Source organism: Oryx dammah, unplaced genomic scaffold (genome assembly GCF_014754425.2).
Source record: "Oryx dammah isolate SB20612 unplaced genomic scaffold, SCBI_Odam_1.1 HiC_scaffold_5, whole genome shotgun sequence".
Taxonomy (NCBI): domain Eukaryota; kingdom Metazoa; phylum Chordata; class Mammalia; order Artiodactyla; family Bovidae; genus Oryx; species Oryx dammah.
The window spans coordinates 106,647,045-106,664,182 of record NW_024070189.1 but is presented as its reverse complement, the minus strand read 5'-3'; positions in this window follow the sequence as shown (position 1 = coordinate 106,664,182).

The window sequence follows — 17,138 nt, the reverse complement described above, 5'->3', positions numbered from 1 at the left end:
TAGCCTACCAGGCTTCTCCATCCATGGGGTTCTCCAGGCAAGAATATGGAGTGGGTTACCATTTCCTTCTCCAGGGGGTCTTCCCAACCCAGGGATCCAACCCGGGTCTCCTGCATTCGTAGGCAGACGTTTTAATCTGTGAACCACCAAAAAAAGATCTTAATGACCCAGATAACCATGATAGTGTGGTCAATCTGAGCCAGACATCCTCGGATGGAAAGTCAAGTGGGCCTTAGGAAGCATCACTACGAACAAAGCTAGTGGAAGTGATAGAATTCCAGCTGCGCTATTTCAAATCCTGAAAGATGATGCTGTGAAAGTGCTACACTCAATATGCCAGCAAATTTGGAAAACTCAGCAGTGGCCACAGGACTGGAAAGGGTCAGTTTTCATTCCAATCCCAAAGTAAGGCAATGCCAAAGATTGTTCAAACTACCACACAATTGCACTCATTTCACATGCTAGCAAGGTAATGTTCAAAATCCTTCAAGCTAGGCTTCGGCAGTATGTGAACTAACAACTTCTATATGTACAAACTGGATTTAGAAAAGGCAGAGAAACCAGAGATCAAACTGCCAACTTCCATTGTTCAATCATTCAGTTGTGTCTGACTTTTTGCGATCCTAGGGACTATAGCCCACCAGGCTCCTCTCTCCATGGGATTTTCCAGGCAAGAATGCTGGAGTGGGTTCCCATTTCCTACTCCAACATCCATTGGGATTATAGAAAAAGCAAGAGAATGTCAGAAAACCAACTACTTCTGGTTCATTGACTACACTAAAGCCTTAGACTATGTGAATCACAGCAAACTTTGGAAAATTCTGAAAGTGATAGGAATACCAGACTATGCAAGTCAAGAAGCAACAGTTAGAACCAGACATGGAACAACAGACTGGTTCAAAATTAGGAAAGGAGTATGTCAAGGCTGTATATTGTCACCCCACTTATTTAACTTAATGCAGAGTACATCATGTGAAATGCCCAACTGGATGACTCATAAACTAGAATCAAGATTGCTGGGAGAAATATCAACAACCTCAGGTATGCAGATGACACCACACTAATGGCAGAAATAGAAGAAGAACTAAAGAGCTTCTTGATGAAAGTGAAAGAGGAGAGTGAAAAAGCTGACTTAAAACTCAACATTCAAAAAGCGAAGATCATGGCATTCAGTCCCATCACTTTGTGGCAAATAGATGGGGAAATAATGGAGACACTGGCAGATTTTACTTTCTTGGGCTCTATAATCACTGCAAATGGTGACTGCACCCATGAAATTAAAACACCCTTGCTTCTAAAAAAAAGCTATGACAAACCCAGGTAGCATATTAAAAGCAGAGACATCACTTTGCTGACAAAGATCCATATAATCAAAGCTATGGTTTTTCCAGTAGTCGTGTATGGATGTGAGAGTTGGACCATAAAGAAGGCTGAGTGGGGAAGAACTGATTCTTTTGAATTGTGGTGCTGGAGAAAACTCTTCAGAGTCCCTTGGACAGCAAGGAGATCAAAACTGTCAATCCTAAAGGATATCAACCCTGGAATATTCATTGGAAGGACTGATACAGAAGCTGAAATTCCAGTATTTGGCCACCTGTTGAGAAGAACTGACTCATTGGAAAAGGCCCTGATGCTGGGAAAGATTGAGGGCAGAAGGAGAAGGGGAAGACAGAGGATAAAATGATTGGATGGCATCACCGACTCACTGGACATGGGTTTGAGTAAGCTCCAAGAGTTGGTGATGGATAGGGAAAACTGGCATGCTGCAGTCCGTGGGGTTGCAAAGAGTTGGACACAACTGAGCCACTGAACTGAGGATGGTCATAACTTTTCTTCCAAGGAGTAAGCGTCTTTTCATTTCATGGCTGCAATCACCATCTGCAGTGAGTTGGAACCCAAGAAAATAAAGTCTCTCACTGTTTCCACTGTTTCCCCATCTATTTCCCATGAAGTGATGGGACCAGATGCCATGATCTTCATTTTCTGAATGTTGAGTTTTAAGCCAATTTTTTCACTCTCCTCTTTCACTTTCATCAAGAGGCTCTTCTGTTCCTCTTCTCTTTCTGCCATAAGGGTGGTGTCATCTGCATATCTGAGGTTATTGATATTTCTCCCAGCAATCTTGATTCCAGCTTGTGCATCACCCAGACTGGTATTTTGCATGATGTACTCTGTATATAAGTTGAATAAGCAGGGTGATAATATACAACCTTGACGTACTCCTTTCAGAAATTTGAACCAATCTATTGTTCCATGTCCGATTCTAACTGTAAGCTATCTAATGATAGTAAAACTTTTACTATCTAATGATAGTAAAACCATCTTTTTGTGTGGTTGCTTGAATTAAAATCATTTCAAATTCCATTTGTTCATTGCTGAGTTGATTTCTCCTCAGAAACTGTGAAGGAAAGAAGAGTGGAGTGAAATATTGAAAGTATTGAGAGAAAAATCCACTAACCTGGAATTCTATGTTCTGCAAGATAATCCTTGCAAAGTAAAGGTGAAATAAAAATCTTCACAGGCAGACAATAATTAAGATAATTTGCTCCTATTCATGATAGGATAAAAAAACCCTTAGAAATTTAGGAAGAAATAATTTGATGGAAAATGGTTGACTTTTTTATGCTAACCTTGTATCCTGCAAACTTGCTAATTTCTTATCAGTTCCAGGACTGTCCTGGTCAATTCTACTGGATTTTCTAAATACAAAATCATATTATTTGTGAACACAGACATTTTTATTTCTTCCTTCCCAATCTGTGTACCTTTTATTTCCTTCTCTAGTCTTATTGCATTGACTAAGACTTTCAGTATGATGTTGAAAAGCAGTGGTGAGAGAGAGCAGAGAAAGATTAAAGATTATTCCTAATCTTAATGGGCAAACTTCAAGTTTCTAACCATTAAGTTTAATATTAGCTGTAGGGTTTTTTGTATACATTATTTAAGAAGATGAAGGAGTTCCCTTCTAGTCCTAAATTTCTGAGGGTTTTTAAATCATGAATAGGAGCAAATTATTTTATTTTTTAATATAAATTCATTTATTTTAATTGGAGGCTAATTACTTTACAATATTGTAGTGGTTTTGCCATACAGTGACATGGTTCTGCCATGGGTGTACATGATCCTGAAACCCCACCCCTCACCTTCCTCCCCATCCCATCCCTCTGGGTCATCCCAGTGCACCAGCCCCAAGCACCCTGTCTCATGCATTGAACCTGGACTGGCGATTTGTTTCACATATGATAATATACATGTTTCAATCCCATTCTCCCAAATCATCCCACCCTCACCCTCTCCCACAGAGTCCAAAAGACTGTTCTATACATCCATGTCTCTTTTGTTTTCTTGCATACAGGGTTATCATTACCATCTTTATAAATTCCATATATATGTGTTAGTATACTGTATTGGTATTTTTCTTTCTGGCTTACTTCACTTTGTATAGTAGGCTCCAGTTTCATCCACCTCATTAGAACTGATTCAAATGTATTCTTTTTTTAATTTCTGTATGCCTGAGAAGGTCTTTATTTCACCTTCACTTTGGAAGGATTATCTTGCAGAACATAGAATTCCAGGTTAGTGAATTTTTCTTTCAATACTTTAAATATTTCACTCCACCCCTTTCCTTCACAGTTGCTGAAGAGAAATCAAATTTAATTATTATGTTTGTTCCTTATAGGTAAGATTTTCCCCCACCCACAGTTCTTTTTTAAAGATTTTTTTCCCTTGATCTTTGATTATCTACAATTTAAATAACATATGCCTAAGTGTATGTTTTTTGTTTGCCAGGTATCCAGCTTGATCTTCTCTGAACTTCCTGGATCTGTGGTTCACTCTGACATTAATTTGAGAAATTTTCAGTCAGTGTTGATTCAAATATTTCTTCAGTTTCTTTTTCTCTTTCTTCTGGTATTCTCTTATAATAGTCTTCATTTTAAAGTCTATATTTTGTCTGATATGAGTATTGCTACTCCAGCTTTCTTTTGATTTCTATTTACATGGAAAATCTTTTTCCATCCCCTCACTTTCAGTCTGTGCATCCCTAGGTCTGAAGTGAGTCTCTTGTAGACAGCATTTATAGAATCTTGTTTTTATATCTATTCAGCTAGTCTATGTCTTTGGGTTGGAGTATTTAATCCACTTGCATTTATGGTAATTATTGATATCTATGTTCCTATTGCCATTTTCTTGATTGTTTTGAGTTTGCTTTGGCAGCTCTTTTTATTCTCTTGTGTTTCCTATCTAGAGAGAAGTTCTTTTAACATTTGTTGTAAAGCTGGTTTGGTGCTGAATTATCCTAACTTTTGCTTGTCTGTAAAGCTTTTGATTTCTCCTTTGAATCTGAATGACAGCCTTTCTGGATAAAGTAATCTGAGTTGTAGGCTTTTCCCTTTCATCACTTTAAATATAGCCTGCCTCTCCCTTCTGGCCTGTAGACTTTCTGCTGAAAAATCAGCTGATAACCTTATGGGAATTCCCTTGTTTTTTATTTGTTGCTTTTCCCTTGCCACTTTTAATATTTTTTCTTTGTGTTTAATTTTTTGGGGTCTGAGTAATATGTGTCTTGGCATGTTTCTCCTTGGGTTTATCTTGTATGAGACTCTCTTTGCTTCCTGGACTTGAGTGATTATTTCCTTTCCCATGTTAGGGCAGTTTCCAACTATAGTCTCTTCAAATAGTTTCTCAGACCCTTTCTTTCTTTTCTTCTTTCAGGACTCCTATAATTCAAATATTGATGTGTTTAGTGTTGTCCCAGAGGTCTCTGAGACTGTTCTTATTTCTTTGCATTCTTTTTTTCTTTATTCTGTTCCATGACAGTGATTTCCACCATCTTATCTTTCAGCTCACTTATTCATTCATTCCTCTGCCTCAGTTATTCTGCTATTGATTCCTTCTATTATATTTTTCATTTCAGTTATGGCACTGTTCATCACTGTTTGTTCTTTAGTTCTTCTAGGTCTTTGTTAAACATTTCTTGTATCTTCTCGATCTGTGCCTCCATTCTATTTCCAAGATATTAGATCGTCTTTACTATCATTTCTCGGAATTCTTTTCAGGTAGATTGTCTGTTTCCTCTTTGTCTAGTTAGTCTTATAGGTTTGTACCTTGCTCCATCTGCAACATATTCCTCTGTTGTCTCATTTTGTCTAACTTATTGTGCCTGTGGTCTTCTTTCCACAGGCTGGAGGGTTATAGTTCCTCTTCAGGAAGTCTGCCCCTGGTGGGTGAGGTTGGTTCAGGGATGTGTGAACTCCTGGTGGGAGAGACTGGGACCTGCCATATTTCAAGGGATGTGTTTTGGGAAGTCTGAGAGCTTAGTATGACTTTAGGCAGCCTGTGGGTGGGGCTGTGTCCCTGTCTTGCTGGTTGTTTTACCTGAGGCATTCAGCACTGGAACTTGCAGGCTGTTGGGTGGAGCCAGGTCTTGGTGCCAAGATGGGACCTCCAGGAAAGCTCATGCTGATTATTCCCTGGGACCAAGAATTTTCTGTTGTTCCAGGGGCCTGGACTTAGCACTCCCATCACAGGGGCTCAGGTTCAACTCCTGTCTGGGGAACAAAGACCCTGCAAGCTATAAAATGCAGACAAACCAAAAAAAAGGGGGGGGGGGGAGAAAATAGGCAAACAAAAATCAAAACAATTAAAACCAAACAAAAATCCCACAAAGAAGACAAAAAGAAGAAAACAAACAAGAAACCCAAACCAAAACAAATAGTGAAAATAAAACTAGCAAAAACAGCAAAAGAAAGTAAAGCAAACAAAAATTAAACACAGAGGACAGCTAAACAAAAAGGAAAAGAAAACAAAACCCATACAAATGATTAAAAAAAACCTAACCAAACCAAACAAAAACACAAAGAAAACAAGAAAGAATAAAACAAACAAACAAAACCCAACAAAAACCAAAACACATAGTAAAAACAAAATCAACAAAAGCAAGAAAAAAAGAAACAGAAAAGCAGAAAGCAAAGAAAACAAAATATAAACACACAAAAGGACAACAAAACCAAAAAGCAACCAAAACCAGCCAGGTAGGGAGCGGGGGGAGCTAAATAGCAAAAACAAGACAGAAAAGGAAACAATAAAATAAAACGAAGACAAATAAAAATACGTTTAAAAAATAAAAATTAAAACAACGATAACAAAACAAACACAAAGTCCCTGGGGACTCCACTATCATTGTCCTTGTCCTCATAGTAAGCCACAGCCAGCCCCCACCTCCCCAGGAAGTCCTTCAAGACCTCTGGGTAAGTCTCTGGACCCACCCTGGGACAGCTCAGACTCTGACTTGACACAATTCTTTCATGCATGTGCCCCCAAAATCCACAGCTGCTGAAGCTAGACTGGTCATTGCTGAGAGAGCACTTATTATCCATTGAGATGTTCCACAGGTATTGGGTATACCAGGCAGGCTTCCCTCATAGCTCAGCTGGTAAAGAATCCACCTGCAATGTAGGAGACACCACTTCAATGCCTTTGTTGGGAAGATCCACTAGAGAAGGGATAGGCTACCCACTCCAGTAGTCTTGAGCTTCCCTTGTGGCTCAGCTTGTAAAGAATCTGCCTGCAATGCAGGAGACCTGGTTTTGATCCCTGGGTTGGGAAGATCCCCAGGAGAAAGGAAAGGGTACCCACTCCAGTATTCTGGCATGAGTCGAACACGACTGGGTGAATTTCATTTTCACTTTTTGTACCAGGCTAATCACAGGGTTTTAATCTACTGGCTTGTGCAGCTGCGTGGAGAGATTCCAGCTCCCCTATCTCAGTTGCACAGCCCCTAGGGCTCAACTTCGGTTTCAGCCCCACCTCTGTGCGTGGGCCAGCCTCAGGTGTCTGTTCCACGTCCAGGTGCTGTGCTGAGCTGTCGTTCAGTTGTGTCCAACTCTGCGACCCCATGGACTGTAGCCCGCCACGCTCCTCTGTCCGCGGGGATTTTCCAGGCAAGAATACTGGAGTGGGCTGCCATACCCTCTTTCAGGGGATCTTTCCAAGAGGTGGATTCTTTACCGTCTGAGCCACCAGGGAAGCCCATGCCCAGGTAAGAGGAAGCAAAGACAGCAACTGACTGGGCATGCTTGCTCACTTAAGTGGGAAGGGCAAGAGGTGGCAACTAATTGGAGTGCACGTTCTTGCTCAAGCAGGAGGGGATTCCCTCTGTTGGAAATTCCTCCCGTCCCAGGAACTCCCCCTGCAGAGGCAGGGGCCGGAGTGCAAGGAAAGAGTCTGTGATGGTAACCCTGTCCCTTGTGTGCCACACACAGTGGCACCTGCCTTCCAAGGCAGTCTACACTACCTCCAGGAGCATTTCTGGCTGCAGAGTTCCTCACTCCTGTCCCCTCAGACTGTCTCCATGCAGCTGAGCTCCTTACTCCCAGCCCTTCAGCTGTCTCCTCGCAGCCAACAGCAGTCCTCTTCCTAGATCTGCTCTCCTAACCCCATGCTCCAGCACCCAGTCCCTACCCATACTGGTGGACACCTGTCTCAGGCTGAAGCATGCTGGGTTGTTGTACAGACAATCTGTGCAAGTCTCACTCTATCCTGCCTGCCACAGACTGGCCATTGCATTTTCTTCTAGTAGCCCTCAAAGCACCCCCTATCTTTATTACAGCATATTTCACTGCTGGTGAGGGAGGCCTCCCCAAGTACAGTAACCACTCCTTTCCTTTAGCTCCCCACCCCTCAAGTGGTGAGGATTCCATCCCCTTTCCTTTTTTCTTCTCCGTCCCTTTCTCTCATTTTCCCTACCTGATTACATAGGAATCTTTTCTTATACTTAGAGGTGACCAAGGCCCTCTGCTAGCATTTAGTAGGTGCTCTGTGAGAATGTTTCCACTTGTAGATGTATTCTGGATGTATCTGTGGGGAGAAGTGAACCCCAGGTCCTCCTATTCCACCAAGTTGACCACTCTTTGGTAATCTCATTACACATATATTACATCTCTTGTAGTTGTACCACAGCTCTTGAATTTTATCTTTTTCCTCTTTACTTTTCGGTTTGGGGCTTCCCTCATGGCTCAGATGGTAAAGCATATGTCTGCAATGCAGGAGACCTGGGTTTGATCCCTGGGTCCGGAAGATCCCCTGGAGAAGGGAATGGCAACCCACTCCAGTATTCTTGCCTGGAGTATTCCATTGACAGAGAAGCCTGGTGGGCTATAATGCATGGGGTCACAAAGAGTTGGACATGACTGAGTGACTAGCACTTTACTTTCCCTTTCAGTTTTTGAAATTCTCCTTCTTAAGAAGGAGAATTTTTCTTCATCACGTCCAGTCCACTAATGAGACCATCAAAGTCATTCTTCATTTTTGTTACAGCAATTTCCATCATCAACATTTCTTTTTTATTCTTAGAATTTCCATCTCTCTGCTTGCATTGCCTATCTGTTCTTGCATGTTGCCCTCTTTTTCCATTCAAGCTCTTAGCATATTAATCATAATTGCTTAAAATTCTCAATATGATAATTTCAACTTCTCTGCCATATCTGATGCTTTCTTTATCTCTTCAAACCATGTTTTGGCTTTCTTGTATGCCTCGTATTTTTTTGTTGAAAGTCAGACCTGATGGATAAAAGGAACACTGGTAAATAGATTTTAGTAATGTAATGGTAAGGTGTGAGGGGAAATGGAAGTGTTTCATGGCTTTATGATTGGGTTTCAGTCTTTACATGAGACGATGAACTTCACAAGTGCTTCTGTTTTTCACTCCCTCAGGTAAGATAGGATGACTAGAGAAGGGTAGAGTTAGGTATTTCCCTTCCCCCAGGTCGAAGGCTACCTTTAAGGAAATTATAATAGTTATATTTGTTCCTCCAGGTAAATCAGATAACTCCAGTTGGCAAGGCTCTGGCAAAATAGTTACACTCCGACATATTTTTTAGTGGTTACTTTCCCCTCCTTTGCAAGAAGCACAAGGGGACTTTTCTCTGATATTCACTGTGAGAACCTAGTAGAATTCCTGGAGGTAAAACTCACAAAAGTGTGGATGCCCCCTCCAGTACTGGGTTGCCTGGAGCTTTTAACTCTCAGGCTTGTCCACACTGAGCTTCCAACTCATCAACTGCAATTTAGGCACTGGTTTCTGTGTAAAGGTTTCTGCTCTGAGGTTTCTCCTCTAATTTATGACTGTCTGTATCAGCCTGTCTGTCCAACTGGGGAGACAGTACTTTGCCCTATGACCTCATTTCTCTGACAGATCTAAGAAGAGTTTTTGAGTTTTCAGTTTGTTTAACTTTTTATTTGTCATTCAGATAGAGTGATGGCTTCCAAGCTCCTTACATGCCAGGCTGGAAACTGGGCATCTCATTTGTTTTTTAGAGCCCTCAGCTGCTCCACTCATTTTGTTACTTTTAATTGCAGTTAGTGGGAGAAGAAGAATAGTGTGCTTATTCCATCTTCATTAGCACTTAGTTTTTGGAATACAATGCAATAAATATATGGTTGGAGAAAATACTGAAAAAAATATTTAACAAAATCTTACCAATTATTTCTGGTAGTAGGATTTGGGGAGATTTCTTATTCGCTTTCTTATTCTTATCCACTTTCTTATTCTGTGTGACCTATGCTATTTCCTTCTCCAGGGGATCTTCCCAATCCAGGGATTGAACCTGCGTCTCTTATGTCTCCTGCATTGGCAGGCAGGTTCTTTGCCACTAGCGCTACCTGGGAAGCCCCTTACTCACTTTTTGATCACTTCCAACATTTCTCTAATGAGTGTTATTGCTTGTAAAATTAGAAAAAATCATTAAGCGTTCTTAAAATAACCCAAGTAGTAATGAACTCCCATCTAATGGTCAGAATCATTTCTAAGGCATAAGTTTTGGACTATTTGGACAGATGGAGAGGTTATATGAAGTATGTTGTGGGGGGAAGGCAGCATCCAGATAATGTGAACATTCTCATTCCAGCCTTGGATACCACATCTGCTCAGGTGGAAGGAAGAGAGCAACTGCAGATGCTGGCCCCTTCCAAGGAACAGGTCCCTAAGGCCTTGTTTATTTTACTTTTCACTGTCTATTTTATAGTGCCTAAATATTCCATTATAATAAAAAGGTAAAAACCAAACAGAAGAGTCATTGTCATAGACTCTGACATTCCCTTACCCTACTCCTTGGGGCTGTGGATGCATCTAGTACTTAACTGGTGGCTCCCAAAAGATACATCTGTGCCCAAATCCCTAGAACCTGTGGATATGACCTCATTTACCAAGAAGAGTCTTTGCAGATATAATTAAGTTAAGGGTCATGAGATGAGGAGCTCATTCTGTTATCTGGGTGGGCCCTAAATCCAATAAGAGATGACTTTGTAAAAGAAGAGGAGAGCAACACAAAGGAGAAAGTGACGTGAACACAGAGACAGATATGGGAGTGGCACGGCCCAAAGCCGAGGAAGATGGCAGCCACCAACAGTTAGAAGAAACAAAGAACGGATTCTTTTCTTGAACCTCAGAGGGGAGTGTGTCTCTGTTGAGCCTTGGGGTTTCTGACCTCCAGAACTGTAATAGAATAAATATCGCTTGTTTGTGGCAATTTATTACAGCAGTCCCAGGGAAAAAGTGCATCTTTAGAGAGGCCCAGCTGTCGACAGGTAACCCTGCCCAGGTCTTCTCTACCTAGAAGTCAGACCCCAGGCACACCCAGGAGAAGTCAGTTGCAGTCTGGTGTGGGAAGAGCGGAAGAGGGCAGGCAGAGGTCCTAGCAGGAGAGAAGACTTATAACCAGGGAGAAACCCAGTGTCTTCTGAGGAGGTATTCTTGGCATACCTGTGGAGCCACCCTATGGGAAGGATCTCCGTCGTGAATGTTATTCAGCTGAATATTACATCCTTTGGCAAATGTGAATATCAGTCAGAATAGGGAAGGCCAGGCTGAAATTACAAAGACCCCTAAACTCTTTGTGAATGATAACAACAAAGGTTTATTTTTTCTCTTATTACACGTTTACATTGGGTTATACATGGGTTCTGCTCCGTATTTTCTGTCTGCATGATTCAGGCTGAAGAGGCAGGCACCATTTGAGATATTAATAGTCATCATGACAGAGGAAAGGAGAACATAAGCAATTAAATTTCCAGACTCATTTGTCTGCCTCACTAGTCATTCAAACCTACTCACACAAGGAGGGGAGGAGGTGTGACTCTATCATCTGTACAGAAGGTGAAGAGCTAAAACTATCGAGTAAATGGCATTAACAACTAGCACACTTTCTGTGAATGCAGAGGCAGTATATTACATTTTCCTTTCAGGGATCACTACAGAGCACAGGGCCTGGCTGAGATTATGTATAGTTACTGCCAAATAAAAGAAAGACAGGAGGAAGGAAGGGAAAAAAGAAAGAAGGAAGGGAGAAAGGATAAAGTCCTTGACATGTACAAAGTGTTTTAAGAGTTTTCCTTAAACCAGCATGGAAATGGAATGCAATAGGAGCACTAGAAGCTAGCTGCAATTGAATTGACCTTTATTTTTGTCCCTTCCAGTTTTGACCTGTAGATTTTTGTCAAATTCAAGCCCACAGCCAGATAGCCCAGAAAAGCATAGCTTGAAAGCCTGAGGTCAGGAGCAAGGTCAGTGCTGGTGGCTGCAGTCAGCACAGTGGCTGCACACCAGAGCAAACCTTGGTACAGGTTCAGTGCCAGAATGCTCTTCCCTCCCCCATCCCTGAAATGTGTTCCAGGGACCAGGGCATGCCCACTTATGCACAGTGTATCATTTGTGTACCCACATGACTGCTCTGTCTGGGCCAAAATATGTACTCTACCTCTAACAGCTCACCTGGATGACAACACAGACCTGCAACCTTGCTTTCATTTCAGGATTACCTTTGCATTATTATATGCAAGTGTCAGAAACCCCACTCAAAATGGTTTTAAAAAGGAGTGCAAGTGGTTACAGATGGTAACCAGATGGTTACAGATGGTGGATCCAACAGTGAAAACCAATCCTCTCTTTCTCAGCCTGGCTTTTTTCCGTTAGCCTCATTCTCAAACTTGCTGTTCCTCACTGTGTTGTCCTGGCCTATGGCCCTAGACTGATGCCAAGAGAATCTTAGGGATTTGAGAAATAGTTGTGGAATGAATGAATGAATGATGGGCTTAGCATTCCAGCTTTATATCTTATATTAGCTTAGCAATTCCAGGGAAAAGACAGTAAGTGACTTTTCCCAAACCAGTCCTCAGGGTTGACTGTAATTAGTCTGGCCTGGATTTATGTCACGTATTTGTCACAGTCGGATAGACTTTGCCGTGGTATCAGGTCAATCCTAAAGTCACTTACTGCTTATTCATATTATAGTCCAATGTCTTTGAGGGATGAGGGCTTTGCTCTAAGTAGTTTCCAAAGTGTCCAGGCTCCTTCCATTTTTTGCCCATGTCCATGTGAGATTTTATGGTTAACAGAGAAAAGCAAAAGAGAGAATATCCCATGTGAGAGTTGTGTTAGGGTACAGGTCTACAAGCGGCACCCATCACTTCTTCCCAACTGCCATTGGCCAGAGGTGGCATAGGAGGAGGATAAAGTAGTGTTACAGATTGCTGAGAGCTATATGACTCCTTGAATTGGTCGCTGAGGCCAGGAAGCTCACTGCTCAGATTGGCCAGGTCTAGGTTACACATGTAGCCCTGAAGTCAGGGAACCAGGTCAGCCCCTCAAACCCCCTGGGCTGACTGTGGAGGATGCCTGCTTCCCTGCAGGAAAATGAGAGCACAATTATCTTAAGTGGGGAGGACCCTGGACAAGCACAAATAATGCCAACCTTTAATACCTAGGTGTTGCTTCTTAACCCTCTTCAGTTTCACTCGGGGCCAGCAGACTCCTTCTGAGCATCCTCACAGGGTCAAGCTGGCAAAAGGTCTCAGAACACTTGGATTTTATTTAAATTATTCTCAAATAAATTTTAGACCCCTGTGGACCAGTTCAGAGGCTCGGTCGTGTCTGACTCTTTACTGCCCTGTGGACTGCAGCAGCACGCCAGGCTTCAATGTCCATCACCAACGCTCGGAGCTTGCTGAAACTCAGGTCTATCGAGTCAGTGATGCCATCCAACCATCTCATCCTCTGTCGTCCCCTTCTCCTGCCTTCAACCTTTCCCAGAATCAGGGTCTTTTCCAATGAGTCAGTTCTTCCCATCAGGTGGCCAAAGTATTGGAGTTTCAGCTTCAGCATCAGTCCTTCCAATTAATATTAAGGACTGATTTCCTTTAGGATTGACTGGTTTGATCTCCTTACAGTCCAAGGGACTCTCAAGAGTCTTCTCCAACACCAGAGTTCAAAAGCATCAATTCTTTGGCACTCAGTTTCTTTATAGATTACTTTATAGTGATCACTCACCTTGACACCCTGTGGTCCATCAAAATCTAATTTAGTGAGAGTATTCAAGGCTTGTTTTCACCACACAGACTGCACAGATAAAAAGATTTAGAATAAAATAATAAATATCTAGCGAGTAATATGTATTGTGATTATTAATCTCATGTATATTACTTGTAGAAAGAATTAATCAGCTTTCGTTGAGTGACAAATGATCCCCCAAATCTCAGTGGCTTATAGCAGCAAAAATGTATTTCTCACTCATTGGCAGTGGGCCAACAGGCTCTGTCCTATGTGTCTTCACTCCAAATGCAGGCTGAAGGGTTAGTCGCATTGGGACATGCAGTTCACATAGCAAGGGAGACAGAACTAGCCAAGCCACACAATGGCTTTAAAGTGTCTCCTCTGACACTGTACATGCCACTTGTGTTCACACTCCATTGGTTAAGCAAGTCAATGGCCAAGTTCAATGTCAGGGAAGCTGGGTAGTGTGCTTGTACCAGAGGGAGGCACTGCAGAGTCACAGGCAATGGGCAGAGACATCTCACAGGCGAAAGCAGAAAGAGTAGGAACAAAATAGTGTCTATGACAAGTATAAAAAATAATATTACGTATCACAATTTCATCATCCAGAGATAAACACTATTACCTTCTTGGTGGATCTTTTTTCAGTGTATATTCCTACGCACATGTAAACGAACACTCCTGTCTAATCACAATTTGCATGAATCACTCAAAATACTCCAAGGCAATCAAAAGCAGGTAATCTAACCAACTGGCATTTCAAACCACAGTCAGATGATGTCATCAGCCTCCCCCAGTCAAATCTATACCCTGCCACCCCAACAAACCAGTGGCCCAGACCAGTTAACTGGTCCAGCCCAGCCAATTTGGCTGGTTGTTGTTGTTCAGTAGCTCAGTCGTTTCTGACTCTTTGCTACCCCATGGATGCAGCATGCCAGACTTCCCTGTCCTTCACTATCTCCGAGTCTGCTCAAACTCATGCCCATTGAGCCCATGATGCCATCCAACCATCTCATCCTCTGTCACTCCCTTCTCCTCCTGCTCTCAATCTTTCCTAGCATCAGGGGTTTTTTTCCAGTTTTTTTCCAGCTCCTTCATTAGGTGCCAAAAGTATTGGAGCTTCAGCATCAGTCCTTCCAAAGACTATTCAGGGTTGATTTCCTTTAGGATTGACTGGTTTGATCTCACTACAATCCAAGGGACTCTCGTGTCCTCTCCAACACCACAGTTCAAAAGCATCAGTTCTTTGGTGCTCAGCTTTCTTTATAGTCCAACTTTCACATCCATACATGACTACTAGAAAAACCATTGCTTTGACCAGACGGACCTTTGTTGGCAAAGTAATGTCTCTGCTTTTTAATATGCTCTCTAGGTTAGTCATAGCTTTCCTTCCAAGGAGTAAGCAGCTTTTAATTTCATGGCTGCAGTCACCATCTGCAGTGATTTTGGAGCCCAAGAAAATAAAGTCTCTCACTGTTTCCACTGTTTTCCCATCTATTTGCCATGAAGTGATAAGACCAGATGCCGTGATCTTCATTTTTTGAATGTTAAGTTTTAAGCCACCTTTTTCACTCTCCTCTTTCATTTTCATCAAGAGGTTCTTCAGTTCCTCTTCGTTTTCTGCCATGAGGAGGGTATCATCTGCATATCTGAGGTTACTGATATTTTCCCCTGTATTCTTGATTCCAGCTTGCACCTCATCCAGCCCGGCATTTCATATGATGTACTCTGTACATAAGTTAAATAATCAGGGTGATAATATACAGCCTTGACATACTCCTTTCCCAATTTGGAACCAGTCTGTTGCTTCATGTCCGATTCTAACTGTTTCTTCTTGATCTGCATATAGGTTTCTCAAGAGGCAGGTAAGCTGGCCTGGTATTCCCATCTCTTTAAGAATTTTCCAGTTTGTCACTATCCACAGAGTCAGAGGCTTTGGCATTGTCAATTTTGCAGGAGAAACAGACTAACTGATACAGTACTGATGGAGTGTGTACTACATGTCAGATGTTGGTATTTGTTGACTTCATTGTGTTGATTCGATCATGTGAAATGAATCCATCTGACTGCATAGATGCGGTATTGTGATTTATTGTGATTTATTAGAAATATATATATATATATATATATATATATATATATTTGGTCATTCAGATGAACAGAATATATCATGGTTCCTGAATCACAGGTCCCAAAACCCTTGGAACTTTCTGAATGATAAGAGCAACAGGAGCATTTTTAAAATATTTGACTTCTGGTCATTTCCTGAAAACAGAGTCATAAAGGAGAAATGAGTGTCTTGTCATTCATAACAAGCCCCTTTCCATCTCAATTGTGTTTATGTCAATGAGGTGACTTTTGGAAGGCAGCTAAGGATAGGGGCTGCTTGCCAAGGGAACCAACTGGAACAGAGGTCTGGAACTTTCAGTATCACTCCTGATTTCCAGGGAATGAAGAGGGACTGAAGGTCAAATCAGTCACCAGTAGCCAATGATTTAGTCAGCTATGACTGTGCAATGAAGCCTTCATAAGATTCCAAAAAGTAAGGGGGTTTGGATAACTCTAGGTTAGTGAACCAGAACACTTCCCTCTGTGACCACTCTCCTCTGTGGAGACAGAAGTTCCTTCATTTAGGACCTCCCCTATGTATCTCTTCATTGGCTTTGGATTTGTATCTTTTAAAATATTTGGTAATAAACTGGCAATCTAGTGAGTAAACAAATTTCCTGAGTTTTGTGAGCCCTTCAAGCAAATTAATCCAATCCAAGGTGGGAGTCATGGCAACCAATGGCCTGGCAGCTAACCAGTCAAAAGTACAGGTAACAATCTAGACAAAATTGGCATCTGAAGCAGAGGGTATCTTGATGGGATGGAGCCCTTAACCTGTGAAATAAGATGCTATTTCTTGATAGATAGCTTCAGAAATGCATTGAACTATAGAATATCCAGTTCAAGAATTACTTAGTGGTGTGGGGAAAACTCCTACCCTCCACACATTGGAATTGGAGTCAAATCCTAAGTGTATTTTTTTTCTAAATGATATCTTAATTTTTACTTTATAAGGGTTTCCCTGTGTTGTTAAAAACTTTAAAAAGTTTTTTGAGTTCTAAGAACCTTAAAAATTTTTTTGCAAATACAATTTTAATGACCATATAAAGTTTTATTGTATGGTTATGCCATAATCGCTTAACCTAAGTCTTGAATATTTTAAATGCTTCTACCAACTAAGGTCCGTCTAGTCAAGGCTATGGTTTTTCCAATGGTCATGTATGGGTGTGAGATTTGGACTGTGAAGAAGGCCGAGCGTGGAAGAATTGATGCTTTTGAACTGTGGTGTTGGAGAAGACTCTTGAGAGTCCCTTGGACTGCAAGGAGATCCATCCAGTCCATTCTGAAGGAGATCAGCCCTGGGATTTCTTTGGAAGGAATGATGCAGAAGCTGAAGCTCCAGTACTTTGGCCACCTCATGCGAAGAGTTGACTCATTGGAAAGGACTCTGATGCTGGGAGGGATTGGGGGCAGGAGGAGAAGGGGACGACCCAGGATGAGATGGCTGAATGGCATCACGGACTCGATGGACATGAGTCTGAGTGAACTCCGGGAGATGGTGATGGACAGGGAGGCCTGGCGTGCTGCGATTCATGGGGTCGCAAAGAGTTGGACGCTACTGAGAGACTGAACTGAACTGAACTGAATGTGTAATATTTAAATAATAAGCTGCTGCAATCTACATATGTGTTTGTAAAATCATCTCTTAATAAAAAACTGACTAATTGTCATCATAGAATATGCAGATAAAATTAAATTTGCCTAT